The sequence below is a fragment of the Chlamydotis macqueenii genome, chromosome 10 (assembly GCF_036417535.1).
Source record: "Chlamydotis macqueenii isolate bChlMac1 chromosome 10, bChlMac1.mat, whole genome shotgun sequence".
In the NCBI taxonomy this organism is placed as follows: domain Eukaryota; kingdom Metazoa; phylum Chordata; class Aves; order Otidiformes; family Otididae; genus Chlamydotis; species Chlamydotis macqueenii.
In genome coordinates, this window is record NC_141565.1 from 3,157,822 (window position 1) to 3,184,811 (window position 26,990).

At 41.9% G+C, this 26,990-nt stretch overlaps 1 protein-coding gene across 1 annotated transcript in view; it reads right to left on the minus strand.

Annotated features, from left to right (window-relative positions):
- Nucleotides 1–26,990, minus strand: part of SLC6A11 (solute carrier family 6 member 11) — a 100,896-nt gene that overhangs the window by 22,011 nt on the left and 51,895 nt on the right. The gene's annotated exons all lie outside the window — the stretch shown is intronic.

Genomic DNA, 26,990 nt, shown 5'->3' on the forward strand with positions numbered 1-26,990 from the left:
GTTGCAACTAAGGTGAATGAAAGCCATGTCTGGAACAAGTGAAAGAAAACAAACCACAATACAAAAAGTCAGGTCTACCAACTTCAAATTGAAAATCCAAAAAATATTGATGGCCTCTCCTTTTAGTCTCACTATATACCTCTATACATCAGTAAGACGGGGTCATGCCATACACCGAAAACAAAATAACTGAGGTTTATGAAACACGTGGACAGTGCAGAATAAGGAACTTTGAAAGGCTGAGCCTTTTTTGCGATGATCAAGGTTTGAACAACATGCAGTATATTTACAACGAATGAAAAGGACAAAGCAAAATATTGCATAACTGTCCTGAAAGGAGCTGAGCTGATGCTGTACCTGAACAAAGCAGAGACCCTGGGGAAAACCTGGTGTGTGCTGACATTTATTCTTTCCATACTGCATGGAATAATAACGAACATTGCTCACCTGAAGGACTACCATTAGATTCCAGGTTTTTTCTAACTTTGTACCTTCCCTTACTTTCCGTACTCCCTATATATATTTCCTATACACTACTATGCAGCTCTCATGGAATTCTCCCATGGCTCCAGGGAACACCTCCAGGATAAACAGACTTCAACTGGCACTTCCGCAAGCTTTCAGAGTCACGACAAACAGCTACATGGAACTCCAAACGTGTCAAAATGTTTCACGTCTGGGGAACATGGAGAAATGAAGTAGTTATTTTCAGTCTGATCCTCCTAAAAGCGATGTAGTTTTTTAAAAAGCATATTATGTTGTCACCTGAAAATCTTAATTTTACACCTCAGCTAGGAAGCTATTCATGAAATGTCACTGTTCTGTCTCGCTCAGCACGGCTGCACATTAATCCATCGGCAAAATGCAAGATGCCTAAAATGCACGTTGAGGATGTTTTGAGCCGAAGTGGGAGGAGTTTGGTAAAAAGACACTTGGAAATACTTGGATACTGGGAAATTACGTTCATGGCAGGTTATATGTTCAAATCCACAGCCAGGCATCTCAGACTCCAGCACCCAGGCCCTGGAGGAACAGGACCTCATCAGCCTACATTGCCCCTGCCTGCGGGCGGGGTAGACAAGCTCTTGGCATAAACACCAGTTTATGGTTTAATTTTTCAGTTTATTGCTCAAATAATGGTAAAAATGGGAAAAGCAAACAAAAGAGAATATGACTTTTTAGAGATGGCCCAGCACTAAACCATCTCAAGCACTTATTCTTTGTTCAAATGCCCGTCTCTACACCCAGTTGTGTGCATACCTGTACGTCCTCACAAGCACCTTGCACGCGGTAACGGCAGCCTTCTAACTGTTGATTCACAGACCTACCGTGATTGGAAGGTAATATTTTTTTCTCTACTTTAAGTCAACAGATGAGAATAATCACTGTGTAACACTAGCACTATTGTCACTGTGGCACGAAGTAGGAAAGACTACATATGGGCCTGAAAGATACGATGGAATTTACACCAAAAAAAGCCCCCGGAAGACCTCTAAAGAGCAGGCAGTGTATAGACAATAAAGTATATGCCTAATTACGCACAAAGAAAAGTAGCAGGAATGAATAAAGCTGCAATAGAGGAAGGCTCCCAGCTTTATACCAAACAGGAAAATATCGTCAAGGTCATTACAACCGGCTCTGGCCTGAGAGCCTTACCTGACCTGTCCCAGGAGGGGTGTCATGACTTCCTCCCAAGGGTACTGCTCTCTGAACTCTCAGAATCAATAGGGATGTTGAGGTAGTAGCCATGGGTTCTTGATACTAGTCTGGGCTTACACAGAGGCTTTAGGTGCCTCTGTTTCAGAGATTTGTGTATGTAAAAAAACACACGTCATCCTTTCTCTTTTTGCAATCTTCTTAATTATATTTCAGAGATTTCTTAATGGTACAAATCACAGAACCGTTTGGGTTGGAAGGGACCCCAAAGCCCACCCAGTTCCAACCCCCTGTCCTGGGCAGGGACACCTTCCCCCAGAGCAGGGCGCTCACAGCCCCGTCCAGCCTGGCCTGGATCAAATCTTTGTGATACTTTGATTCAGGTGATACTTTGGTTCGGTCTTTCCACAACCTTTCTTAGAGTCTACAGTTAACAGATCTGTTATAAAGATGTAAGGGCTGTATAAACACGCCAGGGCTGCTAATATTTGTACCCACACACTGACGTCTGCTTCCCTGAGTATGTCTATCAAAATCAAAGGAATTAATTTCACACTGGTGTCTGAGCACTGGCTTAAATATGCATCCTAGTGGTTTAGTTTCCTAAATACGCCCTTTTTCTCATTTTTAACAGTGACTTCAGCTGCAAAGCTCAAAGCATCCTTAACTACCGAGTGGTTAATGACAATTCGCACTTTTCATACTGGATACGCACTTTTGTAAGTATACGCGCTTTTTCCTAAATACACACTTTTTTTAATTCTTAAGAGTGAGACTGAACACCGACTTCAGCTGCAAAGCTCAAAGCATCCTTAACTATGAGCGGTTAACAACAATTCCATAATGAAACACTGTCTGAGAACATGGGAGATCTCAAAGGCCAGATAAATGCTCGCTTACTCTTTCAAGCACAATGTTCCAAATGTTGATAAGTCATTTATTTCCCCTTTTGTTGTCAGAGAATGAGCAATCACTTTAGAGTTTTCTTTTAATTTGAATTATTCATTACTTTTTGATGAATCTCAGCAGTGTTTGTATTTTAAAAAGCAGTTTGCCTTCGGTTTCAAAATGAATTTTAACAACAAAGCCTTTGCTGGCAGGAGATAATAAATGAAATTTCAAGGTGAAGGCATAGAATAGTTGCAGATATTTATAACAGTAAGAAGGTCTGCATAAAACAACCTGTTGCCAAATAGACTTAAACAGGAGCATTACTAGAGTTTAAGGTCTACACATCATGACAGGTTTAATGTTCATGTGCCGATGTCTCTCACAATATGTGGGGAGTGTGCGGAAACTGTAAAAAAAACATCTCGGCTACAGAACATCTCCACCTGTACTACACAGCAGCGAGTCAGCTAAGCTATCTGGGTATTTAACGTAGGCAAAGCAAATCAATGGAGGGGGCCATAATGAGAGGACTAAACCAAGAATCAAACCATTTGAAAAGAATCTGCCAGCCGACACCCTAACGTAGGCTTCCCTCCTCTCCTCCTGCCGCCTGAATTCGGGAAGAGCGTTCGGGGGCTGCTGCCTCTGGCGATGCCACCTACAGCTCCAAGCGCTGCTCCAACAGGTCAGAGCAGGGCTAACAATTTCTGACAGAAAACTGTAGGAAACCCCAAAATATATGCTGAGCAAAACAGGAGGAAAAAATGCAGTTTCTAATGACTTTGAGAAAAAGCTGAAGTCCCTATTTCACCCTGTCCCTTCATCTCAGGCTGAGAATTTCTTTCTATCAGCCCACATTAAAGGCTGCTTTCAGTCACCAGCTAACGTCTCTGACTGAATAGGAGCTGAAATGGAAAACCAAGCTGACCTTTCTGCTGGAACCCCACAGAAAAACAGCAGCTCCTCATGCTATGAGCCTACACATACAATTCAGAGGACAATCAGATGGACAGACAGATGCTACCAAGATATTCTGACCTTGTTGCAAGGTCAGACTAGAACCTTTCTTTCGTGTCATAGAATCATAGAATGGTTTGGGTGGGAAGGGACCTTTAAAGCCCATCCACTCCAACCCCCCCTGCAAGGAGCAGGGACATCTCCAACCAGATCAGGTTGCTCAGAGCCTCATCCAACCTGGCCTGGAATGTTTCCAGGGATGGGGCATCCACCACCTCTCTGGGCAACCTGGGCCACTGTTCCACCATCCTCAGTGGAAAAAATTTCTTCCTTATGTCTCATCTAAACCTACCCTCTTCCACTTTAAAGCCATTACCCCTTGTCCTATCACAACAGGCCCTACTAAAAACTCTATTCCCATCTTTCCTGCAGCCCCCTTTAGGCACTGGAAGGCCGCTCTAAGGTCTCCCCGGAGCCTCCTCTTCTGCAGGCTGAACAGCCCCAACTCTCTCAGCCTGGCCTCATAAGAGAGGTGCTCCAGCCCTCTGATCATCTGCGTGGCCTCCTCTGGACCTTCTCCAACTGGTCCACGTCCTTCTGATGTTGGGGGCTTCAGAACTGGACACAGTACTTCAGGTGGGGTCTCACCAGGGCAGAGTAGAGGGGGAGAATCACCTCCCTCGACCTGCTGGCCACGCTGCTGGGGATGCAGCCCAGGATGCAGTTGGCTTCCTGGGCTGCAAGCACACACTGCTGGCTCATGTTGAGCTTCTCGTCCACCATCTCTCCCAAGTCCTTCTCCTCAGGGCTGCTCTCCATCCATTCTCCGCCCAGCCTGGATTTGTGCCTGGGATTGCCAGTTAGGATTGTTCATACGTAATGGTATCTTTTTCCTGCAGACGTACTTACTAATGTACAAATCCTGCACATGCAGAGGCTTCTGACCACAGCTGCTCTGTTGTAGCAACGAGCAGGACTCCAGGGCCACTGGAATCTGCTACTCAAAATAATGTTTTGATATTAAGAACCCAGAGCACATACTCTCTACTGCCACAGGGAAGTACCACACAGCCTGAAGTTTCTTAGGCAGTGAGCTTTACGATTTTTTATTTACAAGACTATTTTTTCCAGTCTTAGATCCCATGTCTCTTAAATAAATTAAAATATTATCACTAAGATGAACTTTTGAAGACACTAGGAAATTCAAGAATTATTCTGATTGAAATGTGCCTACACAGCGTAGGTTAACGTGCAATAATAATCGTTCCCAGAACATTTCTTAAATTGCTGTGTATTACATTCCTCTGCTACAAGTTACATTTTTATGTATGTATGAATGTATCTTCTACGAAAAATGATAAAATAGGCAATAGTTGGAGGGCTGAGCATTTTACCTGTGATCTTATTCCAATTAATTTTTTTTTTCCAGCTTTTTCATTATGAAGAACATTCAGCTACATCACAAACTACTATGTTTGGCGTGGTGTAGCACAGCTGACAACAGCAAGAGAGAGCATCAGGGTGAAAAGTAGACTGCTGTATGAAGGTTGGACATACATACACTGGAAAGAAAGCTACAGGTGTAAGTGCTGGTGCTGGTGGTTTGATTGTTTTTTGGGTTTTTTTGACTCCTCCTATGTTCCTCGTACACTAACCAAGATGGGAGAACGTTATACATTCACATGACATCCCACCAGAAAGGACAGACACAGATTCAGTTCGGATATTTTCAGTTTCAATGCGGAACGCTTTGTTCATAGGATGGAGAAGAAGCCAAAGCACCTACGTCCACCCCTGAGCTACATTGCCACGTGTGGTGGTTTTCGAGCCTGTTGCAAAAAGCACATAAGGTTATACTCTGGGCAATTCACGCCATCCACTGAAATCTCTCCAAAAATTAACGTGTTTTCATTTATTCTCTAGTCACTCTCTTGTAATCAACTGGATTTTTTTCTTCAGTAGCAGCAAACACAAAAATCAGCTGAACATCTGTGCCATGTGACTGCACAAACCACGCATTTCAGTTCAAAGTACGGTTCTGTTCTCAAAACCAGCCCAAACACTGAGAAGATGCAGACATTCAAAGTTACCAAATCCACTCCTGGCATGCATTCTGCTCTTTTCCTGACTAGCAGTACACTGACCATGTCTCTTGCTCCTATGAATCCTGCAGAGAAAATCAAACAGGGAAGAACAAACTTTTCAACAAATCTTTTCAACAGAGTTAATTATAAAAAGATACATTTATTTAGAAACCAGATTAAAAGATTTAATTTATTTAAACATAAAATAATTTTATTACAAAATTGAACTAGTAAATCCCAGGGGTCAATGAAAAGCTTTTTGCTGGCTAGGAAAATACAGTTTCCTGCTTGAAAACAGAATCTTGGAACAACCAGTGAGCGAAAGAGACTGTCACAACACAATTGTATAGCAGCCTTTCCAAGTAGAGTATTACTTTAACTGAAGACATAGGTTAACGCTTTTGAGAACGCATGTGACGACCTTCAATACAAACCAATCTGAAAGTCGCTGCCTCCACAAATATACCTTCACTAGCAGTTCAACATACTGTTGATATACTTACGTTCCACTAAAGATACTCCTTTAAAATAAAACTTTCAATATCTAAATTTATCAAATCTACATTTCCTGAACCTACGCTAGAAGTGCGATGTAGAAAAATAAGGCTGTCGATCAGACTGCTCGCCGACAATGTGCCTGTCCTCAGGCTACCTGGAGGCGGTCACTCTTTGTTCAGCCATCGATGCAAAAGAGCTTAGCAGGATGTTTTACAGGTGAAGCACAAGCCCTCCAGGCTTATCCAGACGGCAAGAACAGTACCAACGCATCCCTGGGTTATCTCCACGCACCCTCAGCCGACTCCGAGGAACTGAGGCTGGGGGTCGCCGCGTTCAGCGAAGTACAAAACCTGCTGGATCCAAGCACACTGGCACCAACTGTGGTGCCCAAAGTAAATAAGCTCTTTAGCCCCTGCCCTCTGTCCCCAAATGCCTTCTTGGGAAAATAAAAGAAAAAGAAAAAAAGAAAAATTATCTTGTTACTCTCTCAGCTCAATTGGAAATGTCACTAAATGAGAAATTAAACCAAAATATGACCTGTGTATTATGGAGAAGCAGTGAAAAAAATGTTGAGTTTTGGATACAGGACTTAGTTTGTTTCTGAAGTTTACTACCCAGGGGCTTCTAAACAACACAGCTTCTGAAAGCAGAGCCTTCATTAGAGCAGGAAAACACAACTGAAATGGCCGGGCAGAAAATGGCTGAATTAAGCTCTTTTTTCCCTCTCTTTAGTGGTAGTGATTCTCAAAAGATTAAAAGTAGGTTAGGCAAATAATAGAAGAGCTATGTTTCTAGTGTCTACCTGACAACAGCTTTTGTGGAAGTGAATAATTACATGAAAATCACTTCCTTTCCACCTCTCTCTGGGATTTCTGCGGGTTGCTAGGCAGTCTGTCCTACCTTCTGCTAATGCCTCTTACCGGCAGGAGGAACATAGTGTGTCCATTATGAGAATGGGGGGCTGGGGGGAGAAGGACCTAAATACTCCAAGTTTTGTTTATTCATTGCTGCCTTTGGAGACCAACACTATAGCTCAGATTACTTTACAGATATTTAAATGCTAATTTTCCGAGGCATGACTGTTAGCCAAGTACCACCCTGTTAAAACAGAGCAGGACCTTCCCCAGAGCAGCAGCCACAGCAGTGGCATGTTTCTGTGCTGCCAGCCAATGTTGAAAGTCAGGTGTTGGAGCAAAACATACCAAGGTTCCTTCTGGGACTCGGAGGAAGAATTCTTTCACTCACTCCAGCTGCTTTTCATGACTGAAATAATGTTGGTTATGAGACTAGTTTGCTTTCCTGAACTCCTTAACCCAAAACTTAGGAGATATCTTGGTTCCCTTGGTGTGATTCCAAAAGTAGCAGCGACACAGCGCTGCTGCACTTCCCTGTTTGCGTAATGGTAAGTGCAGTCATACAGGTTGGGGTGTACCTTCCTTAAAAAGGAAATCAGCGTTATCCAAAAATCACTCCTCTCCACAGAGGGCTAGCTGAGGTAACACAGGGCTGGAGGGCTCATTTCAGACACCAGACGTGGGCGCGGCTGTGGGAAGGGCAGGGAACCCAGTGCAAGGCTTTGCAGGATTTTTAAAAGTGTCTTTGATTTCCAAACTCTGATTTCAGTCTTCTGAGTCTGCAATTACGGACTTGTCACTTGCTCAACACCCTTAAAGTTACGTCGCTCAGCAAGGTACAACAGGAGACATGAGAGAGACCACAGGGTGTAGAGTCACTTCCCTGTCAGGGTATTCTGATGGCAGGATCCAAATACACAAACTGGCACCCCAATTGCAAGAAATCCCAACCTGGCAAGAAATAAGCTGCTAAACATATTCCATTTTGCATCATTATTTTACTAGTTTAGCTGTCCTAATCGCCGAGGACAGCTGCACATCCATGTGCCCCACACATCTACACAACTTGGCTTCCAAGAACAACAGAAGGCAACAACTCCCAGCTGTAAATCTCTTACCTCATTAAACTGCAGTGCAGTAAACTAATTTATTAAAAGAAAAATCTGTCTCCTACATCACCCACGCTCTGAAAGGTACGAGGCTCCGATGCATGTAATGCTGGGATGCTTGTTTCTCTACTTCCATTTCTGGTCTCTGTATTATCTCCATTTCTAACTGGCATCTCTGTCCTCAAGACGGCTCGGAATTCCAGGACACTGAATACTCAGGTAGTTTTCTGTAGTGATTGACCTGACAGCCTGTTGTTTCTGCACGGCATTGCCACCACAATGACACGGCAGAGACCTGGAGGCTGAGACCTGCAGTGACAAGGCAGGTGAGAGCACGCTCTACCCTCTGGGTTGTCCCAGTGTCTTTGCACGCCCAGCTTCACTCAGAAACAGCAATGCCTGCAAGTGATGTAAAAGGAGACACGATGGCCATAAAAGCATGCTTTCAGGGTGCCACGTTCAGAGACTTAGTCTGTCACAAAGTTGCATCACAAGGTGTGTGAAATAGCATTGTTAAGGCATAACCCTTCGGAGCTTCTCTCTCCAACTGGTAATTCAACGGCTATGAGTTACCTTGTCCCGACCAGCCAAGAAATGTAGAGGTGTGAAAGAAATAATAGATGGCTATCAGATGTTCCTCGTTAAAAAATTTACTTTGATTTAATAGCACAACCTATCTTATGCCTTGCTTGATTTCTTCTGTGCAGATACACAAAATCCCAGGAATAACTTTCATGGAACTTTCCCATATTTAAAAAGAAAACAACCCAATAAAAGAACAAATATTTGGCCAGGCCTATCTTTTTCTGAAAGTCAATACTAATGTTCCGACTTTGCCCAAAAGGAAAAATCCCATCTACGATGGTAGTTATGAGTCCAGGAATTTCTCTAAACTATCTTTATGACAAAACTTGTATGTTTTCACTTACAGCCAATAGTTACAACAGTTGCCTAGAATACGTGTAAGGAGAGAATTATCTCATAATACCGAGTTTTCCCTTGAAATACATACCAGTTTTCCATTACTTTAGTTCTGGAGCGTAAGGTAAGGAAATAGCTGACAGTATAAGACACAGAAATATTCAAGAGATATTACTCATGTAAAAACATTTATGTCCCTATGATGAAGATTATTTTGGGGAAAAATATCATTAAATCCCAATATCTCTTGTGAGCCGCATTGTTTTTGCACCCACTCACTTCTTGTAACTGCATACCACAGGGACAGAGCTCAGATCAGCAGGACGGTCTGCGTGGCTCCTCTGCGATGGAGCCTGCTGCTATTGCCAGCTCTCCGTTACTGAAAATTGTCCAGCGTTCTGGCAAGATAAAGCCATTGACTGCTAGAGCACCCACACGTTCCAGCCGTGCTGTGTAGCTCTCTTGTAGCACACCTTAAAATATCAACAGTTTCGCCTTCTCATACACTCTGTCAAGCACTATATAAAGCTTCAGACATTTGGAAATAAAAGAAGGTAATTTTTTTTTATTCTGTGCATGATATGAAAAATCACAAAATAGAGCAGCTGCATTTCTTTCTCTTTTCAATAGAGAGTGTAGTTTCAGTGTCCTAGAGACACCAGACTTTGCCAGGTCTTTTTGGAAGCATGTTTAGGGGTTGAGGCATGCTTAATGTCATTTCCTATAAATGATAAATAAAGATGCTCAATTTTTTAAAATATATGCAGGAAGTGCAGTTAACTAATTTCTAAAATGAGAGTGTTGATTAGTGTTCCTCTTCACTAAAATGCTCTCAGAATGAGAGCCAGAAGGTAGGGCTCAGGGGCTGGTTTGGCTTTCAGGTTAGGTTCTTGGGAGGAGGATGAAGCAGGGGTTTCAGCAAATGTAGCAGGGGTTCCATATCCTCTCAGGAAATTGATCGTTTCAAGATACCTAAATGCTCTTACAGAACTATTCCATACATGCAGGGAGGATGGAATCCTCAGGAGTCTTGTGCCAGTCAAGGGTCCAGCTCCTTCCAGTCAGTGATTACAATACAGCTATGATACCAAAGTCTGTCTGCCACCTTGGTTAGAGTCTAATAAGGGTGCTTAAATTAAGAATGCACACTCCTGACTTCTGCTGTAACCAAAGGAGAGAGATTGGCCCCTCCTCGAAAGTCACTCAGTCATTAAGTGGGATAAATGACCCTCTAGAGGAACCTATTTTTTTCTCTGTTGCTCATACGGGGAATTAAGAGCACTACATTAAGGTTCCTCAGTAGGGTAACCTGGTCTTTGAGGAACCTGGTCTGGTGGAAGGTGGCCCTGCCCAGGGCAGGGGGGTTGGAACTGGATGGTCTTTAAGGTCCCTTCCAACCCAAACCGTTCTGTGATTTCCTGGTACCCAATATCAAACGGCACGTACTCGGCTCTTCAGGAGTCCCCTCTGATTTTCAGTGGGACCTGTGGGAATTGAAGACCCCAGACCACTTCAAGTCCTGAAAGTTCTAGTTGAAACGCAGATTTCACCTCTAGCTTTTTTGAATGTCTACTTCGCAATGTGAAAATTTCTCTGTTTTAAGGAAAATCTACATTTAACACTACACAATGTTAAAAAAAAAAAAAAGGAAAGAAAATTCAGAACAAAAAGAGCGTGCTACCACACTAGTGAATGCTTTAAAATTTTACAGTTCATTTTAAACAGGTAAAGCTTCGGCAATGTTAGGGCACATAATTTAACAGAAATTTTTCCATCGATTTCCAGGGGCCAAGATTTTACCTTGCTAATTTTTACAGAATTGGAAATTGTGAAAACAAGAAATGCAACTAAAAGACTTGCTTATTGGCTTTTTTTTTTGCTTGCAGAAAGCCAATCAAGCTTTCATATATTTGTTTGGAAAAGTTTGAAATATATGAACAGTCAATATACATTCTACTACTCTAATGTAACATTTGGCAAATCGTGAGCTTGAAGACACCATATGCAGAATAAAATAATAAAAAAAAAATCATCCCTTAGATTATAATTAATTTTAAATTGATATGAGTAGGAATAATTAAACTTCTTATATAAATTCTCATCTAAATAAAAAAATACCCCTCAGGAACATATTCAAATTTTCTAAGCAGCAAATAAAAGTTTATCTCACAAAAGCTTATCTATGTTCCTTGCATCTTTTCTCACTTCAGAAACCCCTTTTATCGCACAAAAGATTTTCCTGACTGCAAATATCTTGCAGAAGGAACCTGAATGGTGGCATCTAGGTATTAGGACAATTATAGTAACTATGATTTTTAAAGCATATACAGATCCCACCCTCACGTACACGGCTGCAAAGACAGAGAAGCTCCCTGTTTACCATCTGGTCAAGTCAGGCTGACGATACTGTTGATTTGCAGATCTGAGAGACCAAGACTTAGTATGGGATGCACACCCAGGGTCTTAATTCTGTCTTTGCACGTGCACACAAAGATCACACTAACTCCTGATTACAGGAACTGTCTTTGACTGGAAAGTGTGTGTCGGGGCTATACAAAGGTGTTCTGGCTGTACGTACCCACACATAGGTTGGTACACAGGTTCCCCAGGCTGCATTTTGCAATGAGACCCACCAACTCTACTTTCCTCCCTGGAGCGTGGTGCGCAGAGACTGACAGGCACTGCCAGTACAGGGAAAGCGCAGGCAGAGTGGAAACAGCTCTGTTTTAAAATGCGCTCTTCATTTTTACATATTTTTTTCTTGTTTGGTTGGTTTTGCATTTTCTACAGTAGCAGCACCAGCATTACAGGCTGTTTGCAGCAATCAATGCCCTAAACACTTGATTCACGCTTTCTCAGATCAGATCAGATCACGTTACTGCCTTCCTCCAACTGCGTTGGGGACGATGGCACTGAGCCTCAGTCATCTTTTTTATGGCTATGGTTTCTACTCATACCATCTCTTTTTTCAGTGACTGCAGTCAGCAAGTGTACGAAAATGGTCTGTCTCTATTGACTTTCATGGCAAGCAGAGTAGCAGTCATAAGAGCATCGCTTCCTAACCCACAGCACTGCCTTTCTCCAGCCACTGCCAAAAGCATACAAGCCCAAAGGCAAATTAAGCAGAAGTCAGCAGTGTTGGGTTGCCCAGAGGTGAAGAACATATTTCCCCTTCTCAGCTACACTGGCACAGCGCCACGGGTGGGCCCCTCACCGTTGGATGCTGGCCCAGCTGCTGGAATTGCGCCACCAGCAGCTGCGTTTCAAAAATTAAGAAACCAGTCAAGTTTCTATGGCATTACCAGTGCAGAATTCATCTCTATTTCCAGAGCCTGTTCCTTTTGCTCCTGTTCCTCCTGTCCTTGGCATTGGAAACATGACAGACACTGCTGGCAAGGCTTAGAAATTGCAGAGAAGATAAACCCCAACCAAGAGAGGTTATTGCTCCTAAATGATTTGGAAGTGCTCAGTAGCCATGTGGCTGAAAGTGACAGAAGCCTAGCTTGATTTGTAAAAGCATTTTGGAAAAATCTGCCACCAAAAGCTCCTTAGGAAACTGTGGTTTAAGTTGTTGCTGGAAAAGCAACTGACGAGAAGATAAGAAATGCTGGATAAGAGTAAAGGACTATTTTTTACAGTGGAGGGAGGCCACCGATGGAATACTACAGCGACCTGTGCCTCCGCTGTTCAGTTTCTTCACAATTCACTGAGAAAAGATTGGTGACACCAAGTTAGTCAGACTAGCAATGATGATCATTAAAAAAGAAGTGACGCTAAGTTACCCAGATGAGCAAGAGTGACAGCGAACTGTGCTGATGGATCTTATCAGCTGGCATGACCAGAAAAAGCAGCGTTTGAAAACGGCAGATAAAAACACAATTACATTTGAAGTAATATATACAAGAAAAAGCAACGCTGATTTGACCCATGAAATGACAGGCTCTTAGGTGATAATTTTGATTTGGAAGCACACTCTTGTAGTTACGTTAGATAGTTGCAACAGTGCTCAGAGTGGTCAAAGCAAATTAAGTGCTAGGCATTAGTAAGGAATAAATATAGGGAATACTAAGGAAAAGAACATCATTATACCACTGACTAAATCCATTGTTTGTCCACATCTTGAATACTCCACGCAGTTCTCACTATGGTCTGCTCACGTTAAAAAGTTACAGCAGAATTTGCAAGGGCTAAGAAAAAGACAAAACAAGTAACCAAAGATAGCTTTGTATTTTGTGGTATGAACAACCCCATGCATCCATACAGGCTAGGAGACAACCTTCTGGAAGGTCCTAGGGGACAAGGTGATCATGCGTCAACAACGTGCCCTTCGGCAAAGATGACCAAAAGCATCCTGGGCTAAGCATGAGGAAGAGCGTTACTAGCACATTAAGAGAGGCGGGTGATCCTTTTTCTCTGCCAAGCACTGCTGAGACACATCTAGGTTGCTGTGTTCAGTGCTGGGGTCCCAGTTCATGAGAGACATGGATTTACTGGAGTAAGTCCAGTGAAGGGTCATATATATGATTAAGGGGCTGTTGCATCTATCATGCGAGGAGAGGTTGAGAGAGCTGGGACTGTTCAGGCTAGAGAAGAGAAGATCATAACAACGTCTAAATACCTAATGGGAGGGAGTAAAAAAGGGGGAACTAGTGTCTTCTCAGTGGTGCCTGATGGAAGGACAAGAGGCACAAGCTGAAACACAGGAAATTCTACTTTAACATAAAAAAAACCCCCTTATATTGTGAGAGTGGTCAAACACTGGCACCACAGCTTACAGAGAGCTTGTGGAGTCAGCATCCTCGGAGATACTCAGAACCCAACTGGACGTGGCCCTGAGCAACCTGCTGTAGTCAAACCTTCTTTGGAAAGGGAGGTCGGACTAGAAGATCTCCAAAGGTGCCTGCCAGCCTCATCCAGTCTGTGATTCTGTATGAGAACAGGTTGAGCGGACTAGGATTTCTTCAGCTGAGGTGGGATATCAGTGCAGTTTAACAAGTCATGAATGAGAAGGAAAGAAAGAGTAGGGATACTGTGCTCACTGTTACTTCCAGTGCATGAACTTTTGAATCATCAGATTAAGTTTCAAGGAATTCAGTTCAAAAAGGAATGAAAAGAGATAGAGCTCTTCCTGATGCAATTACGAAAGCTCTGGAACTTGTTTGGGGTAATCATCATCAAGAGACGCCGGACATACTGAAAGTCTTCATGAGCTCTAGGGGAGACCAGAAAACTACATGGAAGGGAAATCTATTGGGGATTTCTGAACATAAAAAACCACGGGGACCTCAGGAAACCACCTGAGCTGAAAATACCTGGCTGTCCAAAGAGTTCAAGGAACACCATTCTTTGATTCTATGAAATATAATATAATCCCCTAGGAATCCTCTTAGGTCAACTGTTGGAGACAGCATACTGGGCTACACGATCTTTGTTCTAGGTAAGTTTTTATGTAAAGCATCATCTGACGTACTTTCAAGCAAATAAGATATTGCTTGACACTTACTTTAACGCTCTTTGCTCTGCAGAAGAAACTATCATGTTGAGTTGACTGTCCACGCCACAAACTGACATTCTCTAGTTGTCCTCTCACACTCGTTTCTAATTCTCTTCACCTCTCACCTGATAACGCCAGTACCCAAACAAGGACTATTATGTTTCCACACCTATACAACTTCTGGCACAACTTCCCCCACCAATCCATGCATGGGCTGTGATGAGTAATTGCTATCAAACGATTAACGATACCAGTTAAACCATGACTCCGTAGCAGCCAGGCACTAATGTATTATTTTCTATTCAAATAAGCACATTCTGACTAGCTGGCATATACTCCGTCTTATTTTACAGCAGGGACAGAGGAGACTGCACCTGCCGGGCGGACACCCCAGGACAGGGAATTGCCAGTAGAAGCTGGACAGAAATTCTCCAGCAGAAACAAGCTGGAACCACAGGTTATGTGTGGACTCTTGTGTTTAACAGTTCACAATTAGCCTTGTCTGTAATTAATTGAATGAATTTATCCTTTTGGCCTCCCACATCCTTTAGCAGCGAGTTCCACCATTTAATTATTCATTATGTGAAATAGAACTTTCTTTTGTGTTTTTCTAAACCCACTACATCTCCATTTTTATAGACTTCTGCAAAACCCAAGGCCGGGTTCCAGGAGGACCTCCTGAGTTACTGGCTGCCTGCCACACAAACAGGGAACGGTGCCCTGGCTGCAGAACCAGGAGGGCTGTGCTTCAGTCTCAGGTCTGACAGCATGTAAATGCTTTTTAATTTTTTTTTTCCTTTATATTTTTATTTATTCTTATTTTCATAAAAAAAACCACGGGTGACTCTTTGCTCTACACTGCCCTATAGGGCACCATTGCTATTTAAGGAGCAGACCAGTCTTCTAAGGAGCATCACAAATACGATACAGTTCTCTGAAACGTCCCTCTAACTGCTTGTCTACAACACCACCAAAACTGTGGCCCCGCTTACAGGTAATATCCACTAAGTACTTCTACCATAGTTTATTTATTTTAAAAAATATTTATTGCCCAAAGACCAAAAGGAAAAGTGAAAAATGTTTTTAAAATTAACAGGAATATGTCTAGAAAATCCCTCAACTAAAACCAGGATTTAATAAATCAATTAAAGTTGCCAAGTGACAATTTATTACCTATCATTCTGCTACACAAATAAATGCTTAATTGAAGACAGCATTGATTTGATGCTGCCCACATCATAATCTAAACACTGCCCTTCACAAGCATAATAAAATCTGAACACTTAGGCAGAATAAATAACAAAAAGTTAATTACATTTTAAAACAGTAATCTCAAAACATAGATAACTGAAATCTAGTGCAACAATATGGGTACTGACAATACAGGTCCACAATCCAAAATGACAAACAAGAAAGTACAGAAAACTGAGAAAAGCAGAGCAGAGCATTAAGCACTTTACTAAAACATCTTAAATCCTCTTTTCATTTGAAAGCTGTTATTTTCTGTTTAGTATGATTTAAGATAATAGAATGGAAAGGATTCACATTACTATCAAGACAGTCAAACAGAAACATTTTTTCACTTTAGCTACTTCTGTACAAAGGATACGTACTTGGGCATAAATACCTAACAAAAGTATGGCTACGTTCGGTTAGCACAAAGGTAGCCCACTGTCTTTTAATTGTTGCCAAAATCAGATCTCTTAGGGAAAGACTACAGTAAACATTTACCAAGCCGACAAATTCAATTTTATTCTAGTTGTTTAAGCTGTATCGAAGTGTCGTATAACATTCTATGTCCAAGACTGGAGTACCATGCGATGGAGCTGCTCTCCACAGAGATCTCTTTCCACTGTCTGCAGAGGAAGCCTGGAGTCCCACCACCTCGCTTACCTTCTGGCTGTGGCGCATGGGCAACCGGCTTTGACCTGAAGGCATCTTAGCCTTTGCCTTTGGTCCAGCTTTGGTGCTTGGTGCCCTACTTTCTGCTGTTTTGTACAACCCCGTTCAAACTACAAACAAATATTTCTATCCAGTTGTTAGAATGCCGAAGACAAGTAGCAGGAATGAGTCAAGGGTACACAGAAGTGTCTGCAGGACAGCTGAAGCAAGCTCACAGCAATGAAAAGCCAGTAAACATCTTTAAGCAACAATTAAGGCTGAATGGATGTGCCCCCACTGTGTACAGCAAAGCCAAGTGAGTTAAAACAAAAGGCTACATATTGCTTATATTTCTCAGTAAAAACAGCAGCAACTCTAGAAAGCAAAAATCAGAATCCATTAAGGTTACCTCACAGCTAAACCTTCAGCACTGCCCAGTAGTAAATTGTTTCAGAATATTGAGTGTTACAGTCACCTCCTCAGCGCTGTATGCCACAAAAACCATATACATTTATTCACTGCAGTCTCAAAGAGCCCAGATTCACAAACAGAAACTCTACTTCTTTCTCCTGTAGCCTCTTCCTCCTTGAATTTCATCAAAAATTAACTACTGAGCAAGCAATAGTCATTAACTGAGGCGTTTTATAGATTCATACAATAACTAACTTAAGCTCTAAATTCATCTCTCCCCATACTCTTAACTTGCAGGCAAGTCAGAAGCCTCCAATCCTAAAGGTAATGGCCAAGTAGAGGTAGGAAGTCTTGTAGCATCTGCACTGGACAGCAAGCACTGCTATCAAAGGTGTGCGACCGGGACTCCCAGGGTGGAATTTGGTCCGGTATGAAAGGGTAGGTAGAGCAGCCATTGACTCGTTCTGTGAACTAGGACAAATCTGATTCTGTGGATGAATGAGCGTGGCCATGGCTCTGCAACTGGCCGGGCACCACTGGATTGACACAGAGAAGTTACCAAAAACAAGTTACCAAACTTGGTGTGTGCCATCTGACTGGGTGTCTCAGAGTAAACGACTGGTGAATGGTAGCTGGGATTTGCTCAGAACCAGACCAAGAGCCTGGCACCCTCCCAGAGTTACGTGCCAAGAATCTCTGAGATTCCTGTAGCAAGCTCGGAGCAACAACTTACCCAATCAATTTCAGATCTTAAGTTTTGCTGGTTTTTTTTTTTTTTTTTTTAAGGGGCATTTGGGGTTTCTGGTTATTCTGAGTTACAAGTCATGGAAACTGCACTCCAGTTTAAAGAAGCCCACATCGCTAGGTAAGGAGCTGTAAGTGCTACAGTAACTCCCAGCCCCATAAGGGGATCAACAGATACAAAACTCATTCTGAGTTCTCTAGATAACTTCCATAAATAAATGCAAGGGGTGGACGGAGAAAGGCAAAGTAATAAACAAAATTAGTTTCAGAACTTCAGGCATAAGCTTGTCGTCTCTTTGCTGTGATGGATTTGTCTTGGAGAAATTAATTTGAGAAACAAATATTGTGCTGCTAATATCCTAGGCTTATTTTAATGGCTTATCTGAAATGTTCAAAGAGCTGATGTGCTGGTAGGTATTTTTCCTCATATCCAGCCAGGAGCACGCAGTGATGCAGAGGTCGTTCCAACCCACAATCATCTTTGATGCGGTGTCTCTCACTCAGAACCACTTCTTGCATGTTCCCCCCCCACCATCTGAAGGACGATTTGCTTCTGTCTGATACCTCCAATCTGCAGTACTCCGTGAGGAGGACGGAAAGAAGACAAAAAGGGACCATGTTTTTGTTTATTTCTTCTCCTTTCCCATTTTCTGCCAACTCATTTAGTCTTCAACCCTGTATTCTGGTAATACGCACTCAGTTTGTTCTTCTATTTGCACCTGTATGACTATGCAGCTAAAGTAAAAATGTAAGCCAGTGTACACCGAAAAAAACGCCCACACACTGCTCTTGGACCTAAAGAGAAAGCAGTATTAATATTTTACTATTTGGAGATGTGTTTGACAGACTGCGTTCTTTAACAACAGCCTTATTCAGTGACGATATGTATTACCTTTTTGTGACCTAAACTAAATCTGCAGGTAAGTGGAGTTATAGGAATATAAAAACAGAGTTATCAGTGATATACCAGTACCAAAAACCATTGCTGGACAGTCTCAAAACACCCAGGAGAGCAAATTAGCCCCCATGTGAGTTAGCCTCCGCCTCAGTCACTCAAGCTGAGGTACCCGTCTCTGCCCTCTCAGACTCTGGGCGCTCCCAGAGTGCAAAAAGGGATTTAGAAGACTGATGCAAACGGCTGGTGACCGAACTACACTTCAAGACACCTCTTCCTCTCTGCTTGCGAAAGAGGCAGCCATCTGCAAAGTCAGAGGCATGCTGACACGTGCCAGTTAGATCTGTAGTGTTAAATACGACGACTCCAGACCACCTTATCCACTTTGTTGTGGTGATCAAGATACAGAATGTTTCTGTTTGTAGTCCCTCCCCATGGGCCACATTTTCTGCCTTCCTCCATAAGACAGCAACTACTGAAGGCTGTACCTGTTTCAGTGCTTGAACTGCTTGCAATCATTTTCCACCTGCCTTCTGCTCACCTTCATGGACGGAAAAACAAGTTCATTTAGACCTCCAGGCTGGGAAAGTGCCAGCTCTCCCTATACCTTTTGTGAACATCCCTCAGAGTCACCACGTTGTTTTATTATTTTACACAGAGGGATTTAGAGTCTCTTAAAAGCATGAGTTGTTTTTAGAGTGACAGGAACTGTATACCCAACCGGCAAATTTTAGTAAACAAGCCACTCAACGTTCACTAAAATTCTGTGGTGAGCCTAGACCTTTTTAAAGAGAGCTGGGCAATGAAAAACCTTTCATTTATGCCACAGAGCTGGCAGAAACTTAAAGTAAAACCGAGTTCAAGATAAAAAAAAAAGCACTAGAATTTTAAAAATGCCATTTAGGAATTGTAGTCAGGACCTGCACTTCTTGGCACTAAGGGAGCTACTGAAAATATTGACACTGATCAAACGTTTAATTTCACAGAAGAATGAAGATTCAGCATAATTCACATTATTTGTAAATTTGTGTCAAACATTAAAAGCATTTGGTCAAAAATGGAAAGGTTATTTTGAGAAGTCAAATGTTATTTTTCTATCTTTAAATGAAGCATTTGATTTTTAATTCTTAAACAAGATTTTGTTTCAAAATGTAATAATAGCAGTAAAAAGAATAATGGAAAACACCTCTTTAAAATAACAGCACTTTTTAAAGCTCTGGTCTGTGCAAAAGGTTTTGTGTTTGTTCTGCTAAAATATCAATATGTGAACACAGAACTTCAGCGCAAAATCACCAGGAACCAGACTCTGCCTCCCATTCTTTACAAACCCAGCTGCACTTTCTTGATTCGAATGTTCTCTGAGAAGTTCAGACGGGCTGACAACAAACAAACCAATGAAAGATGGGTGAACCCGTATCCCAACCTGCAGCGGCGCCTGATGATCTCCTGCCAAGTTCGTAACCCATTTACTCCATGTGTTTTATTGCCCATCTGTTTGCGAGTCAGCAGCTTTCTTTCCTTACCCTTACAGCCCTACACTGAAGTACTGTTGGGTTGGCACCGATGTGACAAAACACGTTATTACCTCTGTTCTCTGACAGCATTAAAAAAAATTCTTCCAGCCAAGATTCTGGCACAAATGGTGGCAGAACGTTCAGTTTATTTGAGCCTCAGTGTTTAAAGGAGCTGTCTATAAACATCCATATGGGAAGATACGTTAACATACGGAAATCTAAAACTGTGAACACAGTTGAAGAAGATCTCTTTAAAAATATTAATGACCTTTGCAGGAATTCCTGTATTACAAAAGTTTCTGGAATTTAACATTAACACGGCAATAAATTTATTTCTTAAAGGGCTCTATTTCAGAGAAAAGAGTATGACCCATCACGTCATACACCACAGCAGAATTTCAAGTTAAGAAAGCACGTTGACTACCCCATGCTGTTGTTTATCTTCATGGACAACTTTGATGCCACACCTTTCGAGTGTGTCTATATATGTGTGCAAACATTTTATAAAGCGTAAGGAAGAAACAATTACGCAATGCTAGGTAATTTAGTCAACAACCCATCCAGCTTCGACAGGCTAAGCAAGAACTGTCCTGATACAATGGAGTTACTTCGGCCACAAGGAAGGAACAGTCAACCATTCAGCATGGACACTCAGAGCAGAGAACAGCAGAAAGTCACCACTGCCAATACAGGCATCTCCTCATCTTTCCTGTTTCCCCTCCTGCAGCTGGATCCTTGCTGTGAGCTGCCTGGCAGCTGGTGACAGCTCACGGTGGGAGAGGCAGCTTGTTTTCCCACATATATCAGGGGAGTTTGCCCAGCAACTGTCGCCAGTCATCTCCCAGCTTCGCTCTCCTTGCTTTCTATCACTTTTTCCTCCCTTTCCCACACTGCCCTTGCAAATAAATCACATATGTACACACACGTGTCATACCAACTATATGCTAGCAGATACAAAAAGCATGGCAGGATGAGGGAAGAGCAGCTGTAAGGAAATAAGTGTCTCAGAAACGCCTGGGAGATCACAAAACATTTTTTGTATGGGTCTTCGAAGAACAATCTTCAGGAGCACTCAATTTTTGAAACAGTAAATAACAGATTTTCTGCAAGCTGCACGTCATTCCACTAGCGTAGTAATCTTCGCTATTTCCTTTTTCTCTCATTCCTCTGTAATAATAGCATTAACAATAGTCCTGTTCGCAATTCTCAAAATAACTAGATATTTTCAGTGCCTCTATTTATACGGTGTCAGATATCCACTTCTGCAGTCCCAGAGACAGCGTGGAATATTTATTTGCTTCCTCACTGTGCACAAGGTGCCTTAGCATTATCCTGTCATTAACATCCATAGGATCACTTAATATTTGGTACCAATTTTTAATTTCATCTGAAACAAATGAATTTTTAACAACAGCTTTTGTCTTGCTAGGAGACTTGACTTCTAGAGCAGCTGACAGGCAGCTACGTTGACAGTATTCACAATTCTTTAAATGTTCCTGATAATGTTAATTAATTTATGCACAAAGTGGCTCTTCAAGTTTATCTAGTAGTTCTTTTCAGGTCCCATCATTGTAAAAAGAGAAAAATCTCCCCCTGCTATGCCAACGCACTGAGCTAATGTGTGGATCCTGTCTCCCTCCAGTGGCACATCACATCAGCCACAAAGTGCAATTAAAATTTCCCTGAAACTCAGACGATGCCCCTCCATTGCCAAGGTTGCTAGGGGGTTGGAGGGATAGCTGGAAGAGATTTCATGTGGCCTAGAAGCCACAAGGAAATTACAAAATGACCCCATTCTTTCAACAAGTCTCCTCTAAGTGCCAAAATCTGCCGCTGCCTGCTCAGCTTGCTGTTGCTTGTGTGGCAACAGCAAGAAACAAAACGAAAAACCATGGGGAGAAGGCAGCAAACTATTTGGTCAGGGCTTGAAGTAACTCTCCGAAGCAAGAATTGGTCTTCTAAAACCACATTTGCTACATAAAAATGAATAGACACACTGCTGAAAAAAACAGCGGTGCATATTGAGGCACAAAGGTATGCCATGTTCACGCATCTCAACCAACAGCTTAGCAAAGACGTATTCAATTCAGATTGTGCTTTTCCCACACTCTACTTAATTATACGTAACATTTTTGCACAATGTAATGACTTGTGCAGTGAACAAATGCTAAGCTGCTTCACGCATGGCAGAGAGTATTTTTGTCATAGCAGAAGACCTTGCATGCCTTCAGCCCGTGCCTTTTGAAGTGTCCGTGTCCAGTCACCGCAGCGCAGATTCACTGCGAGAGAGCAGGACGTACGTTCGGAACACGGAACGTGCTCCCAAGCTTGCCTTCAGTCCTTCTTTGGGGAAATGGGAACAGTACCTGTCGCAGGAATGGTTTACGGCTTTGTTAAACACCTCTGCCCTTTCAGCAAGAACACTGCATTACAGCAGCTTGTTGGTCTTCCTATTCTTTAAAACCCCATAAACAATTTGTAATGCGAAAGCCATGGTACAGAGCAAAATGAAACAGTTCCTCATCGTGGAGATTATAAACTGCACTGTAGGGCAAACTGTTTCTAAACATCGTACCAGCCCACATCCTGTGCCTACCCTACAGTCTAAAATCTCAGTAATTTGTTCTGATGGTGTGAACAGCAGACTTTGAGAAGCATTGATTATTTTTCAAGTTTAAATATAAAAGTCTGGGTAGGAGATTACTTCTTAACAGGAACATGAGAGCCTCACAATCAGCAGCGATGCCTTTTTCCTTTCATACAAAGAAGGGTTTGAAATTTAATTTCCATATCAAATGAACAAAGATTGTTCAAAGATACATGTGTGAAGTGGGAGTTGTAGTTATGTAGACAGTAAATTCAGCTAAGGATTTTCATAGCTATGGCCCTTGTACAAATTTCTGGCATTTCACTCTCTTTAAACTTACTGCAGCTCACGTGTGTGCACCACAACTGTCTGCTTCACAAATTTAATACCTGAGGAAGTAAACCATACAGAGAATGGGAAGACAAGGGTAGGAAAAAGAAGAGTAAATTCCATAGCTGTTAACAGAACTGCTTGAGTGTGATGGGAAGTGGACATCTTCCTCCTCTCACTACTACTATTTTTTCCCAGTTAACTTTTTTTAATTAAAAAAAAACCAAACAGACTCTTACAATGGTCAAAAATGCAGTAAATTGCTGAAGGTCTTACTAGATTTCGCGGTATTAACAGGCTGGTAAGATTTAGGATGTGACCTGCCTCTGAACCTTTTCTTCAGGTACTACACCTAAAAACTGGGCTGTCCACCCCGTACTGAACGTTTCTGTGAAGCGAGTTTCTCATTAGACTGCAAGTTTCTCACTCGTCACATTCCAAACAAGTAAAGGCATAAAAATATTCTCCAGCAATTACATCGCATTTCATTGCCAACACATGAAAATTCCTAGGTTTCGATTTTAAGGATTTGTATGCGCAGATAGACACAGCACAGGTCTAAAAATCCACTGCTCAGGAACGCACACAGTTCCCTTGATTTTCAGAGGATAAAACCACCCAAAAATGAAATCACAATTTCCTCTTCCTTTTTTTTTTTTTTTTGGGAAAGAAAACAGAGCGTTAACAATTTGGTTTAAATGCAACAGTGCCCTCCACGTTGAAAGCTAGGAGATAATTTTCATTTGCTTCTGCCTCTGAAAACCCAGGTTGCATTGGCCTCAAGGTGGCGATGCGATGGTGAGAGCTGCTGCCTCCCCAAGGCTGTACGCACCAGACGGGATCGATCTGGGTTACTTCTTCCACTGCTACGAAAAGAGTTCTTGGTGCAGAACCAGAGCAGCATTTCTGCTGCAGCTCCCATCGCTAAAACAACTCTGTATTGCTAAACATCAGAAAGAAAAAGTCAAGGGAAGAGAAATTTTCAAATCCTTTTCCAGTCTGGATTTTCAGAACAGGATTTAAGAAAACATCTCTACACTTACATAGTATTCCCAAATGCCTCTCGCACACACGTATATTATAATTAGCCTAATTGGATAGCAATTGTTCACAGCTTTGGTGAATAGCATCTTTTTTCTAAAGTCCAATTCTATGTATACTCTCAAAGATACTAAGACAATGCCCAGAAGGAGTGAATAACTAGCAAGATAAACTCATATTAACCTGAAAATTGTAGTTTTCATTGAAAACTCCTTAAAAAAAAAAAAAGCATTTATTTGAAGTGATTTTCTACCAAAAATAAGTGCTTTCCCTAAAACAGTTATCTGAGGTACTAAAATGGTCTTTCTCACTGTAAACACAGAGATCACGAAAATTTAGCCTAAGTGCCACACAGGAAATGCAGGAAGGAAGAAATAGTGATAGAGGGCAATGTAAGGAAAAGAGTTGTCTGTACTGTAAGACTTAGCTTAGCTAGCACACAGGGCTTTTTCAGGTTACGCTGATGCTCACTCCTGTGCATTCATGTTTTGGTACTTATTTTCAAGAAGGAAGATCCAATGAGCTGCAAGCCATTCAACTGCATTTCAGTGCCAGGGAAATGTATGCAAAAAGTCCTCCTGCAAGAAGTTTTCAAACTGGGTGGACTACCCATTGCAAGAGTGCCCACAGAAAACACCTGGGAGCTCTGCACTGGAGGTGAACCATTGAAATGTTTCTGCCATCAGAAATGCGATTGCAACTGTAACACTCTCTGACTGCAAATAAAAGATCAGAGAAATAAAAAATCAGTCCTGAAAACAGTGAAGGCTCAGATTTTCCTGTGCCTTATATGTAACTTGCCCTGTCATTGATTCATCATGCTTAACATTCACTACGAGTATATCAGAGATAAAGTGCAACCTGCATTCTTTCCACACAGAAATGTATCTTCACGTGCAATTCAGTCACAAAATTCAGGTTAATGAGAGTTGTTCAAGATTTTCGTAAACACCAGCTGTTCAGATGAGAGAGCAATTCTGACTATGTTGACATGTTCGTCCCTACAGATGCTAAAATGAATACCTTCATTTAAAATACATATTTTAAATAAAAAAAAAAATCAGTAACTCAGCCAGTTACAGGAGTATATAGCATGAAGGTTAATAGAGACTTTACTGTTGATGAAACAAAGCATTTCTGAAGCATAAATGTCGTATTCCACTATTATAATGAAAAGTGATTGGTATGAGCTCTGCAGATACACAGGACAAAAGATGGCATTTTCAGACCAAGAGGATTCAGTCTGCTGAAAAGATAGAATATAAAAATGAAATAGAGAACACAGCACTTGGAAGCGAAGAGGAGCTGAAAAGACAGATGAATGGCCGCTTAGAAAGCTATAACGAACCATGGAATGCAAATTACACAAAGACAAAAGATTCAAGAACTTCAAACTGAAGTGAGGCTTGAAGAGAAACTTAATTTATTTAATCCACAGTAAACATAGTTGGTTCTGTGGTTCAAATACTGCTTTCCTAATACAGACACAGTCGTCTCCCTGGAACATTATTTAAACAGATCTCCGACCAAAGAGGAAAACAACCTCTGCTAGTACCAATGCGTTATGCTTTGACATTGTGGAGTAAATCTAAATAAAGAAGAGTAAAGATGAAAACTGGAAGGACAAATGTCAAGGTTACTTCAGTTGTCCTATATTTGCTTCTTGGCAAAAATCTCTAGAACAAATTGAGAAGAGGCTTATGGAATGGGGTTTTCTGAGACAAAAATTCAGGGGTTTGAACATTCTGTATGTCCATAAAGTGGGAAATATCTATATATCTGTCTTGTCACCACTAAAAGTTGCAGTAAAGCTGAACCAATTCCATTTTACTTTTTAATAAAACAAACTGTGCCAAATACTATTTTTAAGATTGAGAAGCCAAACTTCCTTTATGTCTTTAAAATTGACCAGAGATCCCACCCACAACTCAGAAATTTCTGTTCAGAAATGGATTAATCTCAACAAAATATTTCCATTTCAATTTCAACTCTCTAAAACAATTTCATCACGCATACTACAGTTAAATTACCTGTACACAGTCCACACTGTCCACAGTCTCTGCTATGGTCCATTCTACTTCAGCTTCTCTCCTACAAAAAGGTGCTAAAAATACTAAGGCTGAAGTACGGCTGGGCGTCAGTTAAAGTCTCATTGAAACGGGGCAGAAAGCTGGCTTGTTGAAGCCACTCAGCCTTCCCAAGCCATTCCAGTATCAGCTGAGCTACATGTGTGGGACAAACAGACACACGCACATGTGTCCTGAGTGCTTTGTGCTTCACGGACCCCTTAGTGCTTCAGAAATCGTCATGGCAACAACGTTATGTCTTTCCAAATGGAAACAGCACAGTAAATAGGCATATAAACCCCCTTGTCGCCTGACAATGATGTTGCTTAAGCTTACATGCCCTCCCTCAGTAACAGACAGAAGGAAGGGTGTCAGCGGCATGTGAAAAATCCACACGCGCGGCAAAATCCTCTTTAAAAGCCTCTCACACACCGCTGGAGAAGCAAAGGAATCAGCGTTGAAGCAGCAGGACGACCTCTGCGCATAGCAGGTCGACAGACTTCCCAGGTGGAGGAATGCCCGTGGTGCAGGACAGTAAAAGCGTACTCTGTGAACACTTTTTCTTAAGGCAACGGATAACTTCAGTTGTCAGAACTACACAGCGGGGCGAAACATGAGTTAAAACTGGACAAAATCAACAGATGCCACCCACGTTCGCAGATAAGCATACGACAGTCACATTTCTTGTCTCTGCTCAAATGAGTGGAGACGCACGGGGTTCACTTGAAATTGGGCTGGCTTGCCATGTTTACTGCAGTCTGACTTCATTATACGCTGCGAACGAATAACCGGGAGCATGTCAGAGAACCCTGTTGTGTTTCCCTGTCACTGTGCCAATTTCTGAGGCCAACTCAGGCCACCTCTAAGCCAGCTAGCTGTTGGGAAGCCACAGCACACCACCCACATTCTAATACCCACTACCCTTCCTTTACTTCCCGTCTGTGCCAGCATAGAGCAATGGAAACATCGTTGAGTCCAAAAGTGGTGACATGATTCAATTTTCCTCTAAAATGTTCAATATTTTAAATGAATATTTTTCTTTGTAGTTGTTTTTTTC